The 21420-nt window shown below is 41.1% G+C and overlaps 1 protein-coding gene across 1 annotated transcript in view; it reads right to left on the bottom strand.

Moving 5' to 3' along the window:
• MED12L (mediator complex subunit 12L) overlaps positions 1 to 21420 on the bottom strand; it is a 464120-nt gene that overhangs the window by 126260 nt on the left and 316440 nt on the right. The gene's annotated exons all lie outside the window — the stretch shown is intronic.

The raw sequence follows: 21420 nt of genomic DNA, 5'->3' as shown, positions 1-21420 counted from the left end.
GTATGTAGTGCAAATAAATTAACCCCTACCCACCGTCAGTATGAATATATGCTGCCCCACTAGACTGGACTTTTTTTCTTGGGGCCGCATATATGCGTATCTCCCTGTGCTGGACATGCACTGCACTCCCAGCCCAGAAACCAGGGTCTCACCAGGACTAACAATCAGGACCTGGAACTCCCATTTCCAGGTCACCTGATCGCTGTGATAGCCTATGATTAGCTATCACATTGATCAGTCAATGTGAAGCCTGCCCCTGTGTTTTCTCTCTCTCTGAATGTTGGAGAAAGATACAATGTATCTTTCTCTCTCCTTGCAGAGAGAAAAAAAACATAACTGTGTGTTAAAAATAAATAAATAATAATATTAATAATAAAGAAAAAATAAAGAATAAATACTTAGTTCAAGGTTTGATCTAGGTTAGTGTCAGGTTTAGTGTTAGGGTCAAAAGGGTCAAGGTCAGGGTCAAAGGTCATGGTCAGTAAATTGTGGGCAGGATTTAAAAAAACATTTTTTTAAAATTAGTATTAGCATCAGTTAGTGTCAGCGTGTTTTAGGTAGGAAAAAAGGATAATACTCCAGATAGTGTGATAATGTACAAATGATTTATTAAAACATAAAAAGCCACTTACAAACTTCAAAGACAAACGAGCATGTAAGTCATAAACACCACTGGTGCCGGCTCCAGACAAGCATTGGTGACGTCAGCACAATTTCCATCCAGCCCCAACGTTTCGTCTCAATAGACGTTGTCGAGGGGATCAGGTCTGTTATCACACTATCTGGCGTATTATCCTTTATGAACGAGTACACAGCAGGAAGGGAGGAATAGAGGAGGAGAGACACAGCAGTCTGTGACACCTCTTTTCCATCTAGGATGTTACAAGCAAGATATGTTCAGCATCATGCTCTGTTAGACCACCTGTAATCTGGGGTCTAACTATTTTGTAAGGAGCCGTGTGTTTTTTGTGGTGGTGGGCATGAGAGTCTCTATTTCACTACACACATAGAGGATTATTGTGGACACGGCTGTTCATCATAATCAGAATTTTGTCATTGAGAAACTTTTTCATTGTTTGGTGATTCATGCATTTTGACTTAACAATATTATTGGTAGGAGCACATTTAAATTCTAAGTGACTCACTATAAATATATTTTTTGCCAGTAGCACACCAAAAACTGGATATCACTTACTGAGTATTTGAATTGGTATTTTTGAGTGCGGCCTAATTGTTTTTTCACTGTTTATTTCATTTTATGGTTCACCATTTGTTTGGATTTTTTTGGGGCACTCAGAGCAGTTACATTATTTTTATCATACACATATGTGGTATCACTGCGATCGTATTGAGCAGGATAATTTATTTTGGGTTGTTCTTTGGTGGTAGGTTATGGTAGTTGCAAGAAATATACAGCTAAACGTAAAAAAAAAAAAAGATTTGTTTTACCATTTTGGGCTAGTTTTCTTTTGATAATAATGATAAAAAAAATCAGGAGATGGTAAGTAAGCCAAGGTCAAGTAAACCAAGAAATATTTAAGCCATAACTTCCAGAAGAATTGTTCAAGATACAAAGCAAAAACCCACAGATAACCTCAGGAGAAATGCAGGCTGCTCTAGCAAAATATGGTGTGGTTGTTTTAAAGGAGGACAACACAATGATACTTGAACAAAAATGAGCTGTATGCTCTAGTTCCCAGAAGCCTTTATTGTGCCAATGCCACAAAAAAAATCCAGCTTACAATATGCCCAACAACACTTTGACATGCCGCCCCGGGCTTTTTTAGGGCATTGGCACCAATGCTACAAAAAACCCTGGTTGCGATAGGTCCAACAACACTTTGACACGGCCCACTGGGCTTTTTTGTGGCATTGGCGCAGCTTCTTTCTGGAAGCTTGACCATGCAGTTAATTTGTGTTCAAGTATCATTGTATTGTCCTCCTTGAAACAACCACACCATCGTTTTCCAGAGCAGCCTGTATTTCTCATGAGGTTGCCTGTGGGTTTTTCTTTGTATCTTGAACATATCTTTTGAAAGTTGTGGCTTTAATATTTCTTGGTCTACCTGACCTTTGCTTGGTATCAAGAGATCCCTGAATTTTCCACTTCTTAATAAGTGATTGAACAGTACTGACTGGCATATTCAAGGCTTTGGATATCTTTTTATATTCTTTTCCATCTTTATAAAGTTCCATTACCTTGTTATGCATGTTTTTTGACTCTAGCCTGCTCAGTGTATCCACGTGAGAACTAACAACCTCATTGACTATTTATATACAGACTAATTTCACTTTAAAAAGTCACAGATGTGGGAAATTAACCTTTAATTGCCATTTTAACCCGTGTGTGTCACCTTGTGCGTCTGTGCCAAGGCCAAACATTCCAGTATATGTAAACCTTTGATCAGGGCCATTTGGGTGATTTCTGTTACCATTATGGTTTAAAAAGGTGACAAACAACTATGTGATAATAAATGGCTTCTTATGACCACTGTCCTTAAATAAAAGACAGTTTTTGGTATGATCAGTTATATTTTCAATATCAATGCCAAAATATCACAATTTCTGCCAGGGTATGCAAACTTTTGAGCACAACTGTACTAAGGATAGTTCACCCACTCAGGGTCTTATAAGCAAACTAACTAGGACACCAGTTTGCTTACACTTCTAGTCATCAGCAATAAGTGTTCTGAGGCTAGCCAGTCTACTGGACTGCGGCATGGACAACAGCAACACAACACATTGGCTTAGGGCACAGACGTCAAACTGGCGGCCCTCCAGCTGTTGCCAAACTACAAGTCCCATGAGGCATTGCAAGACTGACAGTTACAAGCATGACTCCCAAAGGCAGAGACATGATGAAACTAGTTTCATAACAGCTGGGGGGCCACCACTTTGACACCCCTGTCTTGGGGAAAGGAAAATACATCTGGCCCTTCTGTCATTAGTACTAGTACTACATATAAGTGATCAGTATTTACCTCAAGCAAGTTCAAATACACACACTCTCATAAGTAATAACTATCTGTCTTAGTCCATAAACAACAGTATTTCTTTATCTATTTTTCTGTGATGATGAACAGATTTTTAAAAACAATTTGCCAACTTCCTCTTGACAGCACACATGACTTCATTGTTCTATAATTATTCCTTATTGTTGGAAAAACGATTGCAGCAACAGCTTTTATTTTAGAGCCAAGACTTGGGTGCCAGAAGAGGAACAAGCCAAGTCCATTATGTCCTTTCACCTCAGTCATACCAACACACATTGAACTATCAGATATTTTTCATCAGTAAAGTGCCTTGTTCTAATTGCATTGGATTTGTCAAAAGAAAGCCCTGACCACATTTTAATGAATAATTCCCAGATGAGCTGTAAATATTTATCATTGCTCTTTGTACTGTCCTACTGTGGGAAGAAATAATAACTGTCCAACAGTTAGGCCTTGCACACATGTGACATTGCATGTGGTACATTTTCAATGAAAATGTGAATATTTTTTGTGTGCAGTAAATGCAAATATCTCACGTTACACGTGTTTTGGACTTTATAGGGAATGCAAGGGAAAGGGGAATAGCCAGTTTCAAGGCTCCCCTCACAGCTGCAATGTTGTAAACTGTAAAGGTTAGGAAAAAGTCATGGAATAATGACCTTTTCCTATAGGTCACTATGGAATTCACATAGACTATAGGGAAAATACATGACAGGCCTTATAGGCCAGGAGTGGATCAGGTGACCTTTAAGAAGTTTTTAGAAGGTTGAGAACCCCTATATAAGACCTGTCAGAACCTCCCAGGGTGCCTGTTGCATTTGGGTACACCATCCGGTGAGCTCTATAGCTCTCTCTTGCAGAGAACTGAGCTCAAGGGGTGTCAATCCGAGCATGAAGACGTTGCTGCGGAAGATCCTGGAGAGAGCCAGCGAGGAAGGGGCTGAAGAATGGCTGAGGAAGTGCCTGGACTTTCCACCATCGGGATCAACACAAGAAGACTCATCCACCGCACCTATCACCGCTGCTGAGCCCCCATGGCAACCAAGGATGCCGATCAGAAACTTTGGGGCTGGCAGCAATGTACATGGGTCCCCAACAAGAAGCAGATCGCCAATCAGTAGAATAGGAGATCCTTCAGCTAGGGAAGTAATGTAAGAACCTTGCAGCATCCCTGACCTGTGCTCTCAAGTAGTTTCACAGCCCTTGCAGCCTGCTTCATTGAATGGAGTTATGACAGTGTCAGTACTATGATCATTAACTAATTCTTTATCTGCTCTAGCCAAGAATTTAACCACTTCCCTGCCCTATAGCAGAAATACAGCTACAGGGCGGCACGGGTATGCAAAATCATGTATATATACGTGATTTTGCATTTCCGGGTAGGGGGCGCACACAAGTCACGCGCACGCTCTCCCTGCGCCGCCATTCACAGTCGTGACTGGCATTCACCCGGTCCCAGCTAGTAACTACCTGCCAGTGCCTAGTGGTTTCCGAAGATCTCTGACAGGGAGGAGGACTGTTTTGTTTACTAACAGTTCTTCTCCCTGTCAGCTCAGGCACACTGTTCTGGATGGCTGTGCACAGCACAGCCATCCAGAGCAGTGTTATTTAAGTGAGGCACACTGACACAGCTCCCTAGTAAAACACTGCCTGCACACAGTTAACCCTTTGATTGCCCCTCGTGTTAACCCCTTCCTGCCCAGTGCCATTAGTACAGTGTCAGTGCTTTTTTTAGCACTGATCACTGTATTGGTGTCACTGGGGATGTCAGTGACACCAAGTCAGTTCCCCCCCAGTGTCACAATGTATGCCGCAGTCCCGCTATAAGTCGCTGATCGCTGCCATTACTAGTAAAAATTAAAAATTAAAAAAAAACTCAGTATATACACCATTTGTAAACGTTATAACTTTCATGTAAACCAATTAATTTACACGTATTGGGATTTTTTTTAACAAAGACATGTAGCAGAATACATTTTGGTGTAAATTTATGACAAAATTAGATTTTAAAAGTTTTTTTACTGGATATGTTTAATAGCAAAAAGTCAACAATATACTTTTTTCCCAAAATTTTGCATAGCACAAAAAATAAAAAATGCACAGGCGATCAAATACCACAAAAGAAAGCTCAATTTGTGGGAAAAAAAGGACGTAAATTTAATTTAGCTGCAGCATGACTGCGCAATTGTCAGTTACAGTAACGCAGAGCTGTAATGCAAAAAATGGCCTGGTCAGGAAGGGGGGTAAATCTTCAAGAGGGCAAGTGGTTAAAGAAGTCTGCTATAGAAGATGATGTTATGTTTAATGCATTCAATTATAGTGATTCTACTGCACTTGTGTGGTCTGATCACAGCATTACTGATGCAGCTAGCAAGCAAAAAGAGGTGGTGCATGAGTTTAATGCTGTTGTCAATAGGAAGTTGAGTGATACAAACAAACCACAATGTATACCTGAAACTTCATTAAAGGAATCTATGCCTTGTACATTATTGCCATTGGGTTTTCATTTGTCAGCAAGTCTGAGGGAGAAAATTTGGAATAGCGATTTTATTGATTTGCTGTCACTGCTTCCATCTACAAAAGAATTCCTTTTTAAAAGTGATAAAAAAGAAGAAAAAATGAGAAGGATAGGTGTAGACCAGTTACCAGAAATTTTAATAAATGGTTACAGGCTTTTTTTAAAATTTATGTTAGTGTAATGTGTGAAAAGTATCCGGAAAAATATACAGGATTATTTCGACACATTGACATTACTTTAGAGGCTTACAAAAATGTTGGCGGTATTTCATGGATCTTTTACGATGAATCTTTTAGGCAAAAAATAGCAGTACACCCTAATTTAACTGGGTTAAAAGACGTTGGTTTATGGTAAAACCGATTTTTGCCTCATAGATCATTCACGTTCAAACAATCAGTTTCTGCAAATTCCAATGCTAATATGAATTATAAAAAAGGCATTTGCTTTTCATTCAGTGATTCACAGTGTAAAGGACCTAATACGTGTAAATTAAACGTGAATGTGCATTTTGCGCAGAAGCGCATCCTGTCATTAAATGTTTTAAAAAATTTGCATAAACTAACCAGAAACTAGGGAGGGAGCTTTTTCTTAAAAGCTCCATCACCAGTGAAACTGGAAAAAATGTTGACTTGGCTCCTAGAACACCCAGACCAACAGACGGCCCATTTATTAAATGAAGGATTTAAATTTGGTTTTGTGCTACCAAGTTTTAAGGGCTCAAGTTTTCTTAACACTGAGAATTTAAAATCAGTACATAATTTAAGCAAAATTGTCAGAGAAAAAATGTTTAAAAAATTAGAGGAATGTAGAGTCGCAGGTCCGTTTAATAGCCCACTGTTTTTAAATTTCCATATTTTGCCCTTAGGGGTTATTCCTAAGAAAGAAGAGGGCTCTTATAGGTTAATACACCATTTGTCTTTTCCCATAGGAGCCTCGTTGAATGATCAAATACCGGGGGTTTGCTCCTCGGTATCATACACATCATTGGATGAGGCTTTGGAAAAAATTTGATCTTTAGGTAACAATGTATTGTTAGCAAAAGCAGATATAAAATCTGCTTTTCAGTTACTTCCCTTCCACCCTCAATCTCTTAATTCATTAGGATTTGGTTTTGAGGATACATTCTTTTTTGTCATGCTCTTATTTTGAAGCTTTCTCTACATTCATTGAATGGGTGGTATCAAAAAAGGCCTGTTCTAATTGCATAATACATTATTTAGATGATTTTCTTTTCATGGGCCCTGAGGATTCACCAAAATGTTAAGAGTTGCTATCTACATTTTGTGCGGTATGCTAACAATTTGGAGTCCCTCTAGCCCAGTGTTTCTCAACCTTTTTTTCGGCCGAGGCACCCTTTAAAATTATGGACAGTCCCGAGGCACCCTTTAAACTTATGGACCACCTTTAGGCACCCCGTTCTAAAATGTGAAAAACTATTCTAATAGTTTTATATAATGCAGCAATATCCACACATCAAGTACACCCAACTTTAGAGATTAATTATTCTTACAAAGCAAATACACTTTTGCACACTGGTACTGACTAGTATTCCAATGTTTCTCTTCTCCCTCTGTTTTTCTCCATCACTGAGCTAATGTGATCCCAGCACTGATGGAGGGGGCAGGGGAGGGTCAAACTAGGATGCTGTGCACGCAGCTGACATCCGCCTTATCAAATGATGATGTCATTGGTTGTCAGAACACCAGCAGCTAGAAGATCTTATTGGTGTGCAATGAAAACCTGTGACTTTGGGTAACTAAAAGGCAGGCTTATTCCACCCGCTGACTTGTATAAAAGTTTTGGTAAATTTTTAGACATGTTACCAAGGCACCCCTGAAGAAACCTTAAGGCACCCCAGGGTGAGAAAGGCTGCTCTAGCCCATGAAAAAACAGTATACCCGATAACTTGTATTGATTTTTAGGCATTAACATTAATACAATTTCTATGGAATTTAGCTTACTTGAAGTTAAGGTAAAAAAATTACAGGATCTGCTCACTGCAGTCATCGGGGAAAAAAAAGCTACATTAAAAGAAATGCAATCACTTTTAGATCTGTTAGCTTTTGCCAGCAGAGTTATGTCTGTAGGTAGGATATTTTCAAGGCGTTTGTATTTATCCATTGATATTCTTGACTATTGTAACTCCCTCCTCATTGGCCTAACTAATTGCCGACTATCCCCTCTTCAGTCTATCATGAATGCTGCTGCCAGACTCATCCACCTTACTAACCGTTCCATATCTGCCACCCCTCTCTGCCAATCCCTCCACTGCCTTCCCATTGCCCAACGAATAAAATTCAAAACATTAACAATCACATATAAAACCATTAATAACTCTGCCCAAATTACATCACAAATCTTTTCATCAAATATCACCCAAACCATCCTCTCTGTTCCTCCCACGACCTCCTGCTCTCTAGCTCTCTTGTCTCCTCCTCTCATGCTCATCTCCAGAACTTCTCCAGAGCCTCCCCCATCTTCTGGAACTCTCTACCCTAATCTATCAGACTATCGCCTACTCTTCCCACTTTTAGGCGATCTCTGAAAACCTCTTCAGGGAAGCTTATCCTGTCTTCAGCTAATAATGGAATCTTCTATTCCTTCTACCAGTCCAACCCCCACAGTTATTGCCTTTTGTACCACCAGCCCCTTCCTTTTAGATTGTAAGCTCCAAGGAGCAGGGCCCTCCTATCCCTCTTGTATTGAACTGTATTGTTGCTGTATTGTCTCCCTTTATATTGTAAAGCGCTGAGCAAAGTATTGGCGCTATATAAATCCTGTATAATAATAATAATCCATTGCAGAATCTCAGTTCTCACATATTCGAATTACTGCTGAACTCAGGGAGGATATGTTAGTATGGCAGAAATTCCTTATTTACGTTAATGGTAAATCGTTAGGCAACATAAATTCATTCTAGATAAAGAATTTTGCCTTTCCACAGATGCAGCAAGTTAAATAGGCTTTGCTGAAGTTTGGGGAAAACATTGGTGTGCAGGCGCTTGGCATGATAGGTGGAAAAGAAAGATTTATTTGAAGAATATAGTTTTGCTGGAGCTATTCCCCATTTTGCTGGCACTGGAAATATGGGGTGAAAAATTTAGAAACAGAAGAATTATTTTTAGAACAGATAATAAAGGTGTATTATATGCCATTAAGTGTTTATCGTCAGTCACCTCCAGTAATAACTCTAATCAGACACTTAGTTTTTCAGTGGTTATTGTTAAATATATGGATAAAAGCCTCCTACATCTCAGGTAAGGACAACATTTTGGCAGACTCTCTCTCGCGTTCACAGATGCTGCGTTTTCATTCGTTACTATCTGAGGAGGACAGACAGGGAGCAGTTTGTCCACAGCATCTTTGGAAGCTGAATTGAATAAAGTATTTGATTCTATTAAACATTTGGTGGCACCTTCGACATGGTCAAATTATTGTCAAACTTGGTTATTATGGCAGACCTTTGTGAATTCTCAGAACCAAAGTTACTTTATCTATTTCAGAGCATTTAGTTCTATCATTTCTAGACCATTTAATGGATAAACAATACTTTTAGTCACACATTAACAAACTGATGGCAGAAGTTTCTTTTTTTCTAAAATTACATAACTTACCTTCTGGCAATAGTTTTTTCTCAGTAAAGCAAGCTTTAAAAGGCTATAAAAAAAAGTACATTTTGCAGTGGATAGTCAACGGCCAATTACTTCTGTCATATTAGCTGATTTATGTAATGCAACGTGTTCCATGTGCTTTTCTCCCTATGAAGCCAATTTATTTCAAACAGTTTTTACTTTGGCCTTTTTTCGATGCATGCCGTATATATGAAATGTTACCAGTCAGAAAGACATGTAGATCCTGTTTTAAATTTCAGGATATATCAATGGGTATTGATAAATTGAAAATATTATTAAAAAGGTCTAAGACAGATCAGTTAGGTAAAGGGTATATTATAAGTGTGAATGCTTATAGTGGTTCAGATATTTGCCTAGTCTAATGAAGCAATATTTGATAAATCGTCCTAAGCTTGACAATTTTTTGTTCATTCATGCAAATGGTTTTCCATTGACACAATTTCAGTTTGTGAGCATTTTTTAAACATGCTTGACATCTCTGGGCCCAGACCAGTTAAAGTTCTCGCCACACTCGTTTCGTATTGGGGCTGCCACTGAAGCATCCAAACTTAGTTTAGGAAACAGTACAATTACAAAAATTGGAAGATGGCATTCAAATAGTTACACATTATATATTGGGCCTTAACTATATTTATATTGCCATTTTAGGTACGGTTCACACTGTCTGAATAGTGGGACACTCCTATATTTTCTGGGATCAACAAAGAGCTGCAAGACGTGTATATACAGAAAACTAAGGTTTTAGTGACAGTTCATTTAAATGTTCATTTGATGTGGTAATAGGGGAATGCTATGGAAGGATTTATTTTATGAACTAGGAAGACTATACAATTTTTTGCCATCACCAGACATATTGGTATTACATTTAGGAGGATATGACATAGGTCAGCAAAAAACCCTAGATTTAATATTTTCCATTAACCATGCTCTCTAACAGTTAAAATTGATTTTCCTAGTACAGTAATTATATTTTCTGAAATTGTACCTAGGCTCTTGTGGTTAGACACTCTGATTTGGAAGCCTTTTGAAAAGGTAAGAAAAAGGGTAAATAGAGCTATAAAAAAATTCATGCCTACTATGTCTAGTTTCTCCTTTAGGCATATAGAATTAGAAGGTGGTCTTCCTGGTTTATACAGCCCTGTTGGAGTACATTTATCTGCAATTGGTTTAGATATATTTAATTGTGAAATTGTGACTTACAAAGATGTATATAATTGGCCACGGTCTGGGGGGTGGATGCCAGTTGGGTCTAATAACTCAACTGGCTTTTGGGGGACAGTTGTTTAAGTTAAATGTATTGTGGATTTCTGAAAATGGCTTGAGTCGTAGTGACTGAGTCTGGTTTTATATTTAGTTTAAAAGTTATTGTTATTATAGTATATTTTAATAGAGTAATATTTTATTGAAACCAATAATAAAAGGCCGTGGCCAAATTTTACTCCAAAGGTTGGTGTTAGCGTCTTTATTTATAGGTAAATTGTATCTGCTGTCTACAGTCCCATAGGCAAATTTTCCTTTAACCACTTGCCCTCCAGAGGTTTTACCCCCCTTCCTGACCAGGCCGTTTTTTGCGATATGGTCTGTGTTATTTTAACTGACAATTGTGCAGTCATGCAACGCTGCACCCAAATTAAATTTACATCCTTTTTTCACCACAAATAGAGCTTTCTTTCAGTGGTATTTGATCTCCAGTGTGGTTTTTATTTTTTGCGCCATAAACAAACACAGACCAACAATTTTGAAAACAAAAACAATATTTTTGACTTTTTGCTATTAAACATGTCCAGTAAAAAAATTGTAAAAATCAAATTTCGTCATAAATTTAGGGCAAAATGTATTCTGTTACATGTCTTTGATGAAAAAAATCCCAATCCGTGTAAATTAATTGGTTTACGTGAAAGTTATAGCATTTACAAATGGCAGTATATATACTGGGATTTTTTTTAAATTATGTTTTTACTAGTAATGGCTAGTGATCAGCGACTTATAGCGGGACTGCGGTGGGCATTCTGACTCTGGGAGGAACAGACTTGATGTCACTGACATCCCTAGTGACACCAATACAGTAATCCATGCTAATAAAAAGCACTGACACTGTACTAATGGCACTGGGCAGGAAGGGGTTAACATCTGGGGAGATCAAAGGGTTAACTGTGTGCTGTGTGTGTGTAACTGTGGGGCTGTGTCTGTGCTTTCCACTGTAAGCACACTGCTTTGTATGGCTCTGCTATGCAGTGTGCTGGAGCTGACAGTGGAGAGAACTGTATTGTTTACATACAGTTCTCCCCCCCCCCGTCGGTATTACTCGGCGATCAACGAGTAATCACCAGCCGGGACCTGGTGATTGACAGCCAAGGCCGTGAATGGAGGCGCACGCCCCGTACCTAGAACCGCAAAATCACATATATATATATATTTATATATATGTGTGTGTGATTTTGTGCACCCGTGCCACCCTGTAGCAGTATTTCTGCTATAGGGCGGCGCAGGACTGGCTAACTTAGTGAATGAGGTGAAATTCACTTTACAAACAATACCAGTATTTGTTTTCCTTACACCTGATTTGATGATAAATGTCTGCAGAACTTCATCTCCTTCACTAAGCTAAGGAAAAAAATCCCTTTGCAAATTGGCAATTCCTTTGTAAAGTGAACAGCCTATTTGCCTTTAGTAAATCAATCCCATAGACTTGCATTGTGAGAAAGAGCTACCACAATGTATACACTGTATATTGAACAAGTATAACTACCCCATGTAAATATAGCATTTGAAATCAAACATAATCACATAGCATTGTTTATATCAAGCAGATCTCAGCTTCACCAAACAGTGGAAAGAGGATCTGAATAGAACAATAACTAATTCTTACAAAACTGAGGAAAGCTAGCGTATGTAAATGCTGGCAGGTTGATAATTAAGGTCATTGACAAAGCAGGCTCAGACAACAGAGTTTATAGTTTCTCTAATATGGTTGCCAGGTTTTTTCTTGAATAACATATATTTTCCTTAATAATACTTCTATCCTATCATTAATACTGTCATTTTGGCCTGTAATTACAAACCCAGGCAGGCTGACCTACTTTCGGGTTTGATACCTCTGTCTAGGTGAGTTATTTTTTTAAAACAGCAGACACATGTGGTTTGTTCAAGAAGATCTGTCCTCTGAGTGTTTTTGAATAAAATCACATGACTGATGCCTCAGCATCTGGTCATGTGACTAGCATTGGCAGTTCATTTGGAGCGGCAGTTTATTCAAAATGTTGTGCTTACTTGCAAATCACAAACGGAAACAGAGCTTTTAAACATTACTACATATAAGGGCCTGTCACACTAGAGCAGTGACAGACGTTCTTCCGCACAGGAAAAACACCAGTTAAAAGCAGAGCGCACAGAAATAAACTGTTTTCCATGTGCCCCTTTTTTCACTGCAATGCAGACATGCTAGATTTCATCACAACTCACTGGACTCTATTGTATGTCACTGCACAGAAGAGCAACGCATCATGCTGCTGTGCAGGGACATGAATGAAGTGTCACTTTATCGCACTTCAGATAAAGTTGCAAAAAAAAAAGATGAACTGTACAATGCGGTAATACGCACATTACACTGTCTTCTGCTGCACATCACTGTAGTCCAAAATGGACAGCTTATTATTTTTTGAAAATATAATGATTAATTATACCCTGGGGGTCAGTGGGAAGAATACCCCCTTACAGATAGCAAAAGGATAAGAAGAAGAAAGGAAAAGAAACTGCTCATTGCTCAAGGCACCCCTAGCAATCCCTGGAGGAACCTTGGGGTGCCATGTAATGTGATTGAGAAAGACTGGCTTATAGAATCAACCCTATTGATACTGTTATTTCCATTAGGCTGATCTCTTTCACATATACTTGCACATCTAAAAACATATAATCCAAATCAGTAGCTCAATAGAAAATCACAGCCTTAAGCTACCTTTTTATGTGGCTATCAGAGCTTTTTTGAAGGTGCTTAATTTACAGTATGTCTGTATAGACATTTAGGCTCTGTTTGCACTTATGCAGTTTGCTTTTTGTCCGTTTTGCAGTGCTTTTCGCAGTTCGTTTTGTATTTTTCTACACTCGTTTTTTATGCGTTTTTACCGCGTTTTGTTCAGATTTTTTTTTTTTTTAAAGTGGGCAGAATAAAATGCAAAATGCAAAACGTGGCAAAATTCACTACCATGCATTTCAGCACATTCTCCATTGAAATCAATTGTAACAAATCTGCAAAAAGCACTAAAAAAACTCACTTAGTGTGAATGGAGCCTTAAGCTTTATATAAATCATAATATAAAGAAAAGTCTTTAGTAAAATATTCACATACAGTCATGGCCAAAAATATTGGTACCCTATATTACTGTCAGATAATGCACCACTTCGACTAGAAAATTGTTGCAATTATAAACCTTTAGGCATTCTCATGTTTATTTCTTTTGTTTTTATTGGTATGACACAATAAATGGAGAAACAAAAAGCCAAATCTGACACATTCCTCGCAAAACCCAAAGAATGGTTTGCACAAAATTATTGGCATGCTCAATTTAATATTTGATAGTACACCACTTGGAAAAAATAACTGAAATCAATCACTTTCTGTAACCATCAATGAGTTTTTTACACCTCTCTACTGGAATTCTGAACCACTCTTCTTTCACCAACTGCTCCAGGTCTCTCAGATTGGAAGGGTTCCTTTTCCCAACTGCTGTTTTGAGATCTCCCCACAGGTGCTCTATGGGATTGAGATCTGGACTCATTGCTGGCCAGTTCAGTACTCTCCAGTGCTTTGTCTGAAACCATTTCTGGGTGCTTTTTGACATGTGCTTTGGGTGATTGTCCAGCTGTAATACCCATGACCTCTGATGGAGACCCAGCTTGCTGACACTGGGCCCTACATTGCACCCCAGAATTCTTTGGTTGTCTTCAGATTTTACAATGCCATGCACTCTGTCAGGACATCCAGTGCCTGTAGCAGCAAAGCAATCCCAAAACATCAGTGAACCTCCACCATGTTTGACTGTAGGGACTGTATTCATTGATTTTTTTGAAAACAGTAGAATGACGGGCTTTATGAAAAAGCTGTAATTTTGTTTTGTCTTTCCACAGCACATTCTCCCAAAAGGATTTTGGCTTCCTAAGGTAAGTTGTGGCAAACTCCAATCTGTCTTTTTTACGTTTCTGTGTCAGCAGTGAGGTCCCCCTTGGTCTCCTACCATAGCGTCCCCTTTCATTCAGATGGCGACATATAGTGCAAGCTGACACAGTTGTACTCTGTGCCTGAAGGTCAGCTTGAATTTGTCTGGAAGTTGATCAAGGTTCTTTATCCACCATTCAAACAATCCTTTATAGTAGTCTTTGATCATTTTTTTTCTTTTGTCTACGTCCAGGGAGATTAGCTACAGTGCCATAGGCTGTAAACTTCTTAACAATGTTGTGCACAGTGTACACAGGAACATTAAGACTTGTTAAATGATACTGGTGAGTTTAATTACAAATTACAGGAGCATCACAAACTTGGAAATCAATTATTTCTTACAGTTTTGAGAAGGTGCCAATAATATTGTCTAGTCCAATATTGGGGCTTTGCGTGGAATGTGTCACATTTGGCTTTTTGTTTCTCCACCTTTTTGTCTCAATACAAAGAAAAGAAGTAAACATGAGAATGCCTAAACATTTGCAATTGCAACAATTTTTTGGGCGAAGTGGTGCATTATTTGATAGAAATGCAGGGGTGCTGATATGTTTGGCCATGGCTGTAGTTTATCAAAGAGAACCTGGCATATGGGTTTATCTGTCTCCGCTGACATTCCCAGCCAATACTCAAGCTTGCCATTGGCCATATCAAAAAAGCTGTTCTAGTTCCAAGATAGCCTTACAACTGTGTGTGATGTTGCACAGCTGTGCAATGCTCTGAAATTGGCATGGGTTCAGGGACTTGGGCTGCAGCAGCTGTCAATGCTGGTTGAAAGCCTTGGGTGTTACAAGTCTCACATCCCCTTTAAAAAATCTGTGTTTTGTGTTCTGTGGTTAGATGTTAGAATAGAACTACTTAATCACTAGTAGGTAGTCTACAGCATGGATGGTATGGAAAGATTACGTGCACAAGAACTCCACATGGAGGTGTGGCTTTTTCTGAATGAACCTTCCTCATTTATATCTGACATGCAGGTAGTGATGAGCAAACCAGGCAAAAGACATAGCCAGCCTCCCTCCCCCCTAAATTCCATATAAGACCCTTATCCAAGTATGCAGCCTGGACAGAAAACAGGGGGGGCAGCAAGCATGCCTTTACCCCTCCTGAACTATACCAGGCCATATGCCCTCAACATAGGTACCTTGACAAAGATCCCCCCCCCCACTAACAAAGAACCTTATTCCTATATTGATGGGAAGAGGGCCTCTTCCACACATCCCTGCTTCATGTGGGGGGGGGGGTTGTTAGAAGCCCCTTTAAACATAAGGAAGCTTCCAGATATATAGTCTCCACACCCTACATGAATGAGTGAGGGGTAAGTAGTACTCCTTTTCACCCACTCACTAAAAAGGTACATACCAAATAAACATACAGACACAGTACATAAAGTGCTTTATAAAAACAAAACAAATGTCCCATGGTTTTCTGCCCTTAGGAAGGATGTGCTGGAACTGGAGAGAGTCCAGAGAAGGGCAACAAAGCTAACAAGGGGGCTTGAGGACCTCAACTACAAGGACCGACTACAAGCATAACACTTCTCAGAAGAGACGATTTGGAGGAGATATGATACCGATATACAAATACCCCGATGATTCTAGCATAGGGAAGAAACTATTCGGTTTCAGGGAGCTTAAAAAAGACACACGGTTACTCATTGCAATTGGAGGAATAGAGGTTTAACCTTAAACTGTGTAGAGGGAATTCCCTTCCACAATCAGTGGTGTTAGAAAGGTGTGTCGATAGTTTAAGACTTTTAGATGGGCATCTTAGCGAACATATTATACGGGGATATAGGAATTATTTTTGATAAAAACACACTCACACCCACACAGGTTGAACTGAATGGACTGGTGTCTTTATTCAATCTTATCAACTATTTAACTATGTACCTAAATCCATTGTCATTACATCATCTGGCAATGAAGATTCACTAGCAGTCATGATGAACAATGCTCCAACAACCCGCTGACAAAATCACAAAACCTGTGCAAAACAGTCCATCACCTTCAGGAAACTCAAAGCAAGTGACAGCTCCTGGGTTAGCTGGTAAATGAAAACAAGCCAGCCAGTGATGCTGCCCAATGTCATTGGTCAAATTTGGCCATAAAAATTGCCCAGGATACCCGCTGGTTTGTTTACTAGCTGAAACAAGCCAGAGGGCATCCCAAGTAGTCATTCCTCTAGTGGTGATATTGATGCTACCAAAAAATAAATAAAGTCCACATGCAGCTACAACCAAGTGTTGGGAGAAGGTAAACAGGTCAAATCTGGCCATTTAGTTCACCTGTTCAGCAAACCTTGAACAGCTGCAGTTTGGTTGGAACCCTTTGTTGACCAGAAGCCACAGCTCATCTCTATATCCAGGCAGGTAAACATAGCCATATGTAAACAGGCAAGAGTTGTGTGTAAGCTGTGATAAAGGCAGATGGCAATTAAGAGGAGCCATGCACAGGTACAAGTCAAGATAGATGAATAATCAGGCAGAGGTCAGCGCAGACAGACAAAGGAATGGGAGGAAACTAAAATGGCTGAAAATGTGAAAATGATTAATTTTATCTGCTGAATGGATAGAGGACTATGTAATATTGATATGAAATATTCTTACTTAAAAACATTATTCTAAAATTTTTTAGCTGTGACTAAAACAAAAATAAAATAAAATACTGTATATACATATGCACAAAATCTGTACATATGTAATATGTACAAACATATGTACATATATTTGTATATACGGGAGTTGGACAAAATTATGGAAACACCAGGTAAAAGAATGAAATCCTTACCTAATATGGTGCTGGACCGCATTTGGTATCCAAGATGGTCTGAATTCTCCTGGGAATTGAAAAATATAACTCTTGGATGGTGGGTAATAGAATCTGATACCACTCTGCATGCAAAAATCTGCCCAGTTCTCGCAGAGATGCCGGAGGTAGAAAATGAGCTTGAAGCTTGTTCTCCAAAATTGACCTCATTATGACATTGAGGTCCTGCGACTGCGGCACCCAGGAAGGTGCGAGACTTCATCTGCATGATCATCAAACCACGATTTGACAACACCAGCTGTGTGAATTGGAGCATTATCGACTTGGTAAATGGTGCTGTCTTCGGGAAACAATGTCTGCACCACGGGGTGTGCATGGTTGGTCAAAATTTGTACCTAGTTGCTGGCAGTGACTCTACCTTTCAACGTGAAGATGAAGCCTGCAGAATACTGAGATATGGCAAACCATGACTGTACCACCCCATGATCAAAAGCTTGGGATGGTGTTTGCCATGCGTATACACGACCAGTGTGAAGCACAATTCATCATATTACAGTCTTTCATTAATTGATAGTCCATGATTTATGCGTGCTGCATCACTCTCTCCTCTTCTGAGCATTAATGTCGGTCACTAGTGGTTTGGCAATTGCATCTCACCCGTTAATGTTTTGCTTATGTAGCTCTCTCTACAGTTTTGTGGACACGGAAGACTGAGACTGAACTTTGCAGTCACTTTTGCAGCAGTTGTTTTCTTATTCCGGGTCACAATCCTGTGCAATAGCCTTTTGTCTCTTACGGTCAGTTGACCATGCTTATACTTGTCAGACGACATTTTCCCTGAAACTGTATATGTTGTCATAACCTTTGACACTGTATCTCACAACACCGCAAATAACTTGGCAACTTCAGTCACAGAGGCACCAGCAAAGTGGGCACCAACAATTTGCCTACTTTGAACCTCAATAAGCTCTGACATGACTCCATATTACTAGCAGCGTATGCAATGATTGATGAAAGAGAGAATTCCCGCCTGTTAGCCAGGTGTCTCATCACACACACAATGCTACATCGCTTATGCTTTCAACACAAAACATGTTGTGTTTCCATATTTTTGCCAAACCCCTGTATATGTATACAGTATAGGTAAATATGTACAACATTAATACCTTCTAAGGATAGGTTCACATACATGCATGTGCAGGAGTTCATGTATATCACACGCATTCCCACACTCGTATGCAGATACACACAAAATGTTGTACTGCACAGAAAGTGCGTAGGGGACCATTAACTCTTCATGGCACCCCCACACACTCAAAAATGCAGTGTGGTTTCCTGCACTCAGAAATTGCATGGTGTCTTTGCATACGACCATTTTTAAAAAGGTGCAGACACTTGGCTGCTGTGCCTATGCACCTGCACCCGCATATATGTGATCCAGGCATAAATGTGGTCTGAACTCTTGATAGGAATACTTGTACCAGGTAAGTTACTCACAGTACCAAAGTTAGTGGGTCACTATAATATCCAAGCAGCTAGCACTTTCAGAAGGAAATCAGCAGTTGTACCTTACATACTTGTCTAACGTCAAAATATTAACACATATAAATGCTAGTTGTCTAACATTCAATACCTCCTGAAAAACCCTTCCACAGACCAGGTAAGTACCTATCAGTCACCGCTGTCTGCTCCCCCCAGCGCTCACTGAAACACTGGGCTGTGGAGGGGGAGGGAGCGGCTGGCTCAAACTCTTAGGTTCTCCCTGAGAGGCTGAGCCAGGTGCTATCCCAGACATCTGGATGGATCCCAACTTTAAAGTCAGGATCTTTACCCAACCTGACCCGGCTGAGTGATGTTAGCCAACAGCGGACTTTAGCCTGCTATTGGCTGAAAACAGGTGACAGGACTGCACAATGAACTGCACTCCTGTGATCCACAGGAGCAAGGCCAAGACTAGGGGTGGCAGCAGAGGCGGCTGCCCTGGACGCCATGGGAATTGTGCTAGAAGGGGTGATTTGGAGGGGTAGATTTGTGCTTGGATAGTAGAATTGTATTAGAATGGGAGATTGGGGGGGGGGGAGTTGTGCTAGTAGGGATGACTGAGGGGATTTGTGCTAAGAGGGGAAATTTGGAGGGAAGATTAGGATGAATACTGCCAAGGGGAGGGGGGGAATTTTTGCTTAGATAAACAATTTGAGGGGTAGGGGATTTGTGCAAAGAGGGGGGATTTGGGGAGGGATATCATCTGTACTGGGAGTCTTGTTTGGGGAGAATGTTGGCTTGCAAAGGAAATATTTACTTAGGGGGTAAATGTGAAAATTAGTGCTCAATTTTATTATTTTAATTTTTGAGGGGGGGGGGGGTGTCGCTGACACATAATTCTCATAGATAGCTTTTCTAGGGGGGGGGGCGTTTGGCATCCTTGCCCTGGGCACTAGATGACTTTGTTCCAGCACTGCACAGGAGAAATGCAGTCAAACTTTCGTTGTACTTCTTCTTTAAACAAGGTTCCAGAAAATTACACTTGATTATAGGAAAGCATTACATTTTCCTACTCTTTGCAGCTTGCACCAGTCTTACTATAGAGCAGCGGTTCTCAACCTGGGGGTCGCGACCCCTTTGGGGGTCGAACGACCATTTCCCAGGGGTCGCCTAAGACCATCGGAAAACACATATTTCCGATGGTCTTAGGAACCGAGACACCGCTCCTCTGACTCAGTCGATGTGTGGGCGGGATGACACGCTGCCCTGTCACCTGGCCACACCTCCGGGATCCCTCAACAACTCCGCCTCCTCGCCGCTGATTGGCCACCGGAACTGTAGCTCAGGAGAGGCACACAGGTGGCCAATCACTGGCGAGGAGGTGGAGCTTGGAGAGGAGGAGCCGAGCGGCAGCGCGCGTAGATCTAAGAAGATCGAGGGAACTGCCGGAGTAAGTGAAGAGGAGAGCGGCCAGAGAAGGAAGACAGCTGACAGGTAAGTGAGAGAGCGAGCCCAGGCTGGAGCAGGGGTCAGCAAGGTAAGTATCATTGGTGTCAGTGGGAGGAATAGTGCCCCATCATTTGTGTGACTAATACCAACAATGGGGCACTATTTCTCCCACTGACACCAATGATGGGGCACTATTTCCTCCCCCCCCCGCACTGACACCAATGATGGGGCACTATTCCTCCCCCCCACTGACACCAACGATGGGGCACTATTCCTCCCCCCCACTGACACCAACGATGGGGCACTATTCCTCCCCCCCACTGACACCAACGATGGGGCACTATTCCTCCCCCCCACAGACACCAACGATGGGGCACTATTCCTCCCCCCACTGACACCAAGAATGGGGCACTATTCCTCCCCCCACCGACACCAACGATGGGGCACTATTCCCCCCCCTGACCCCAAAGATGGGGCACTATTTCCCCCTCCACCACACTGACATCAATGATGGGGCACTATTCCTCCCACTGACACCAATGATGGGGCACTATTCCTCCCACTGACACCAATGATGGGGCACTATTCCCCCCACTGACACCAATGATGGGGCACTATTCCCCCCACTGACACCAATGATGGGGCACTATTCCCCCCACTGACACCAATGATGGGGCACTATTCCCCCACTGACACCAATGATGGGGCACTATTCCCCCCACTGACACCAATGATGGGGCACTATTCCCCCCACTGACACCAATGATGGGGCACTATTCCCCCCACTGACACCAATGATGGGGCACTATTCCCCCACTGACACCAATGATGGGGCACTATTCCCCCCACTGACACCAATGATGGGTCTCTATTCCCCCCACTGACACCAATGATGGGGCACTATTCCCCCCACTGACACCAATGATGGGGCACTATTCCCCCCACTGACACCAATGATGGGGCACTATTCCCCCCACTGACACCAATGATGGGGCACTATTCCTCCCACTGACACCAATGATGGGGCACTATTCCTCCCACTGACACCAATGATGGGGCACTATTCCTCCCACTGACACCAATGATGGGGCACTATTCCTCCCACTGACACCAATGATGGGGCACTATTCCTCCCACTGACACCAATGATGGGGCACTATTCCTCCCACTGACACCAATGATGGGGCACTATTCCTCCCACTGACACCAATGATGGGGCACTATTCCTCCCACTGACACCAATGATGGGGCACTATTCCTCCCACTGACACCAATGATGGGGCACTATTCCTCCCACTGACACCAATGATGGGGCACTATTCCTCCCACTGACACCAATGATGGGGCACTATTCCCCCCACTGACACCA

Source organism: Staurois parvus, unplaced genomic scaffold, assembly GCF_062004578.1.
Source record: "Staurois parvus isolate SC_StPar_1 unplaced genomic scaffold, SC_StPar_1.0 ptg000131l, whole genome shotgun sequence".
In the NCBI taxonomy this organism is placed as follows: domain Eukaryota; kingdom Metazoa; phylum Chordata; class Amphibia; order Anura; family Ranidae; genus Staurois; species Staurois parvus.
This window is presented reverse-complemented; position numbering and strand designations above follow the sequence as displayed.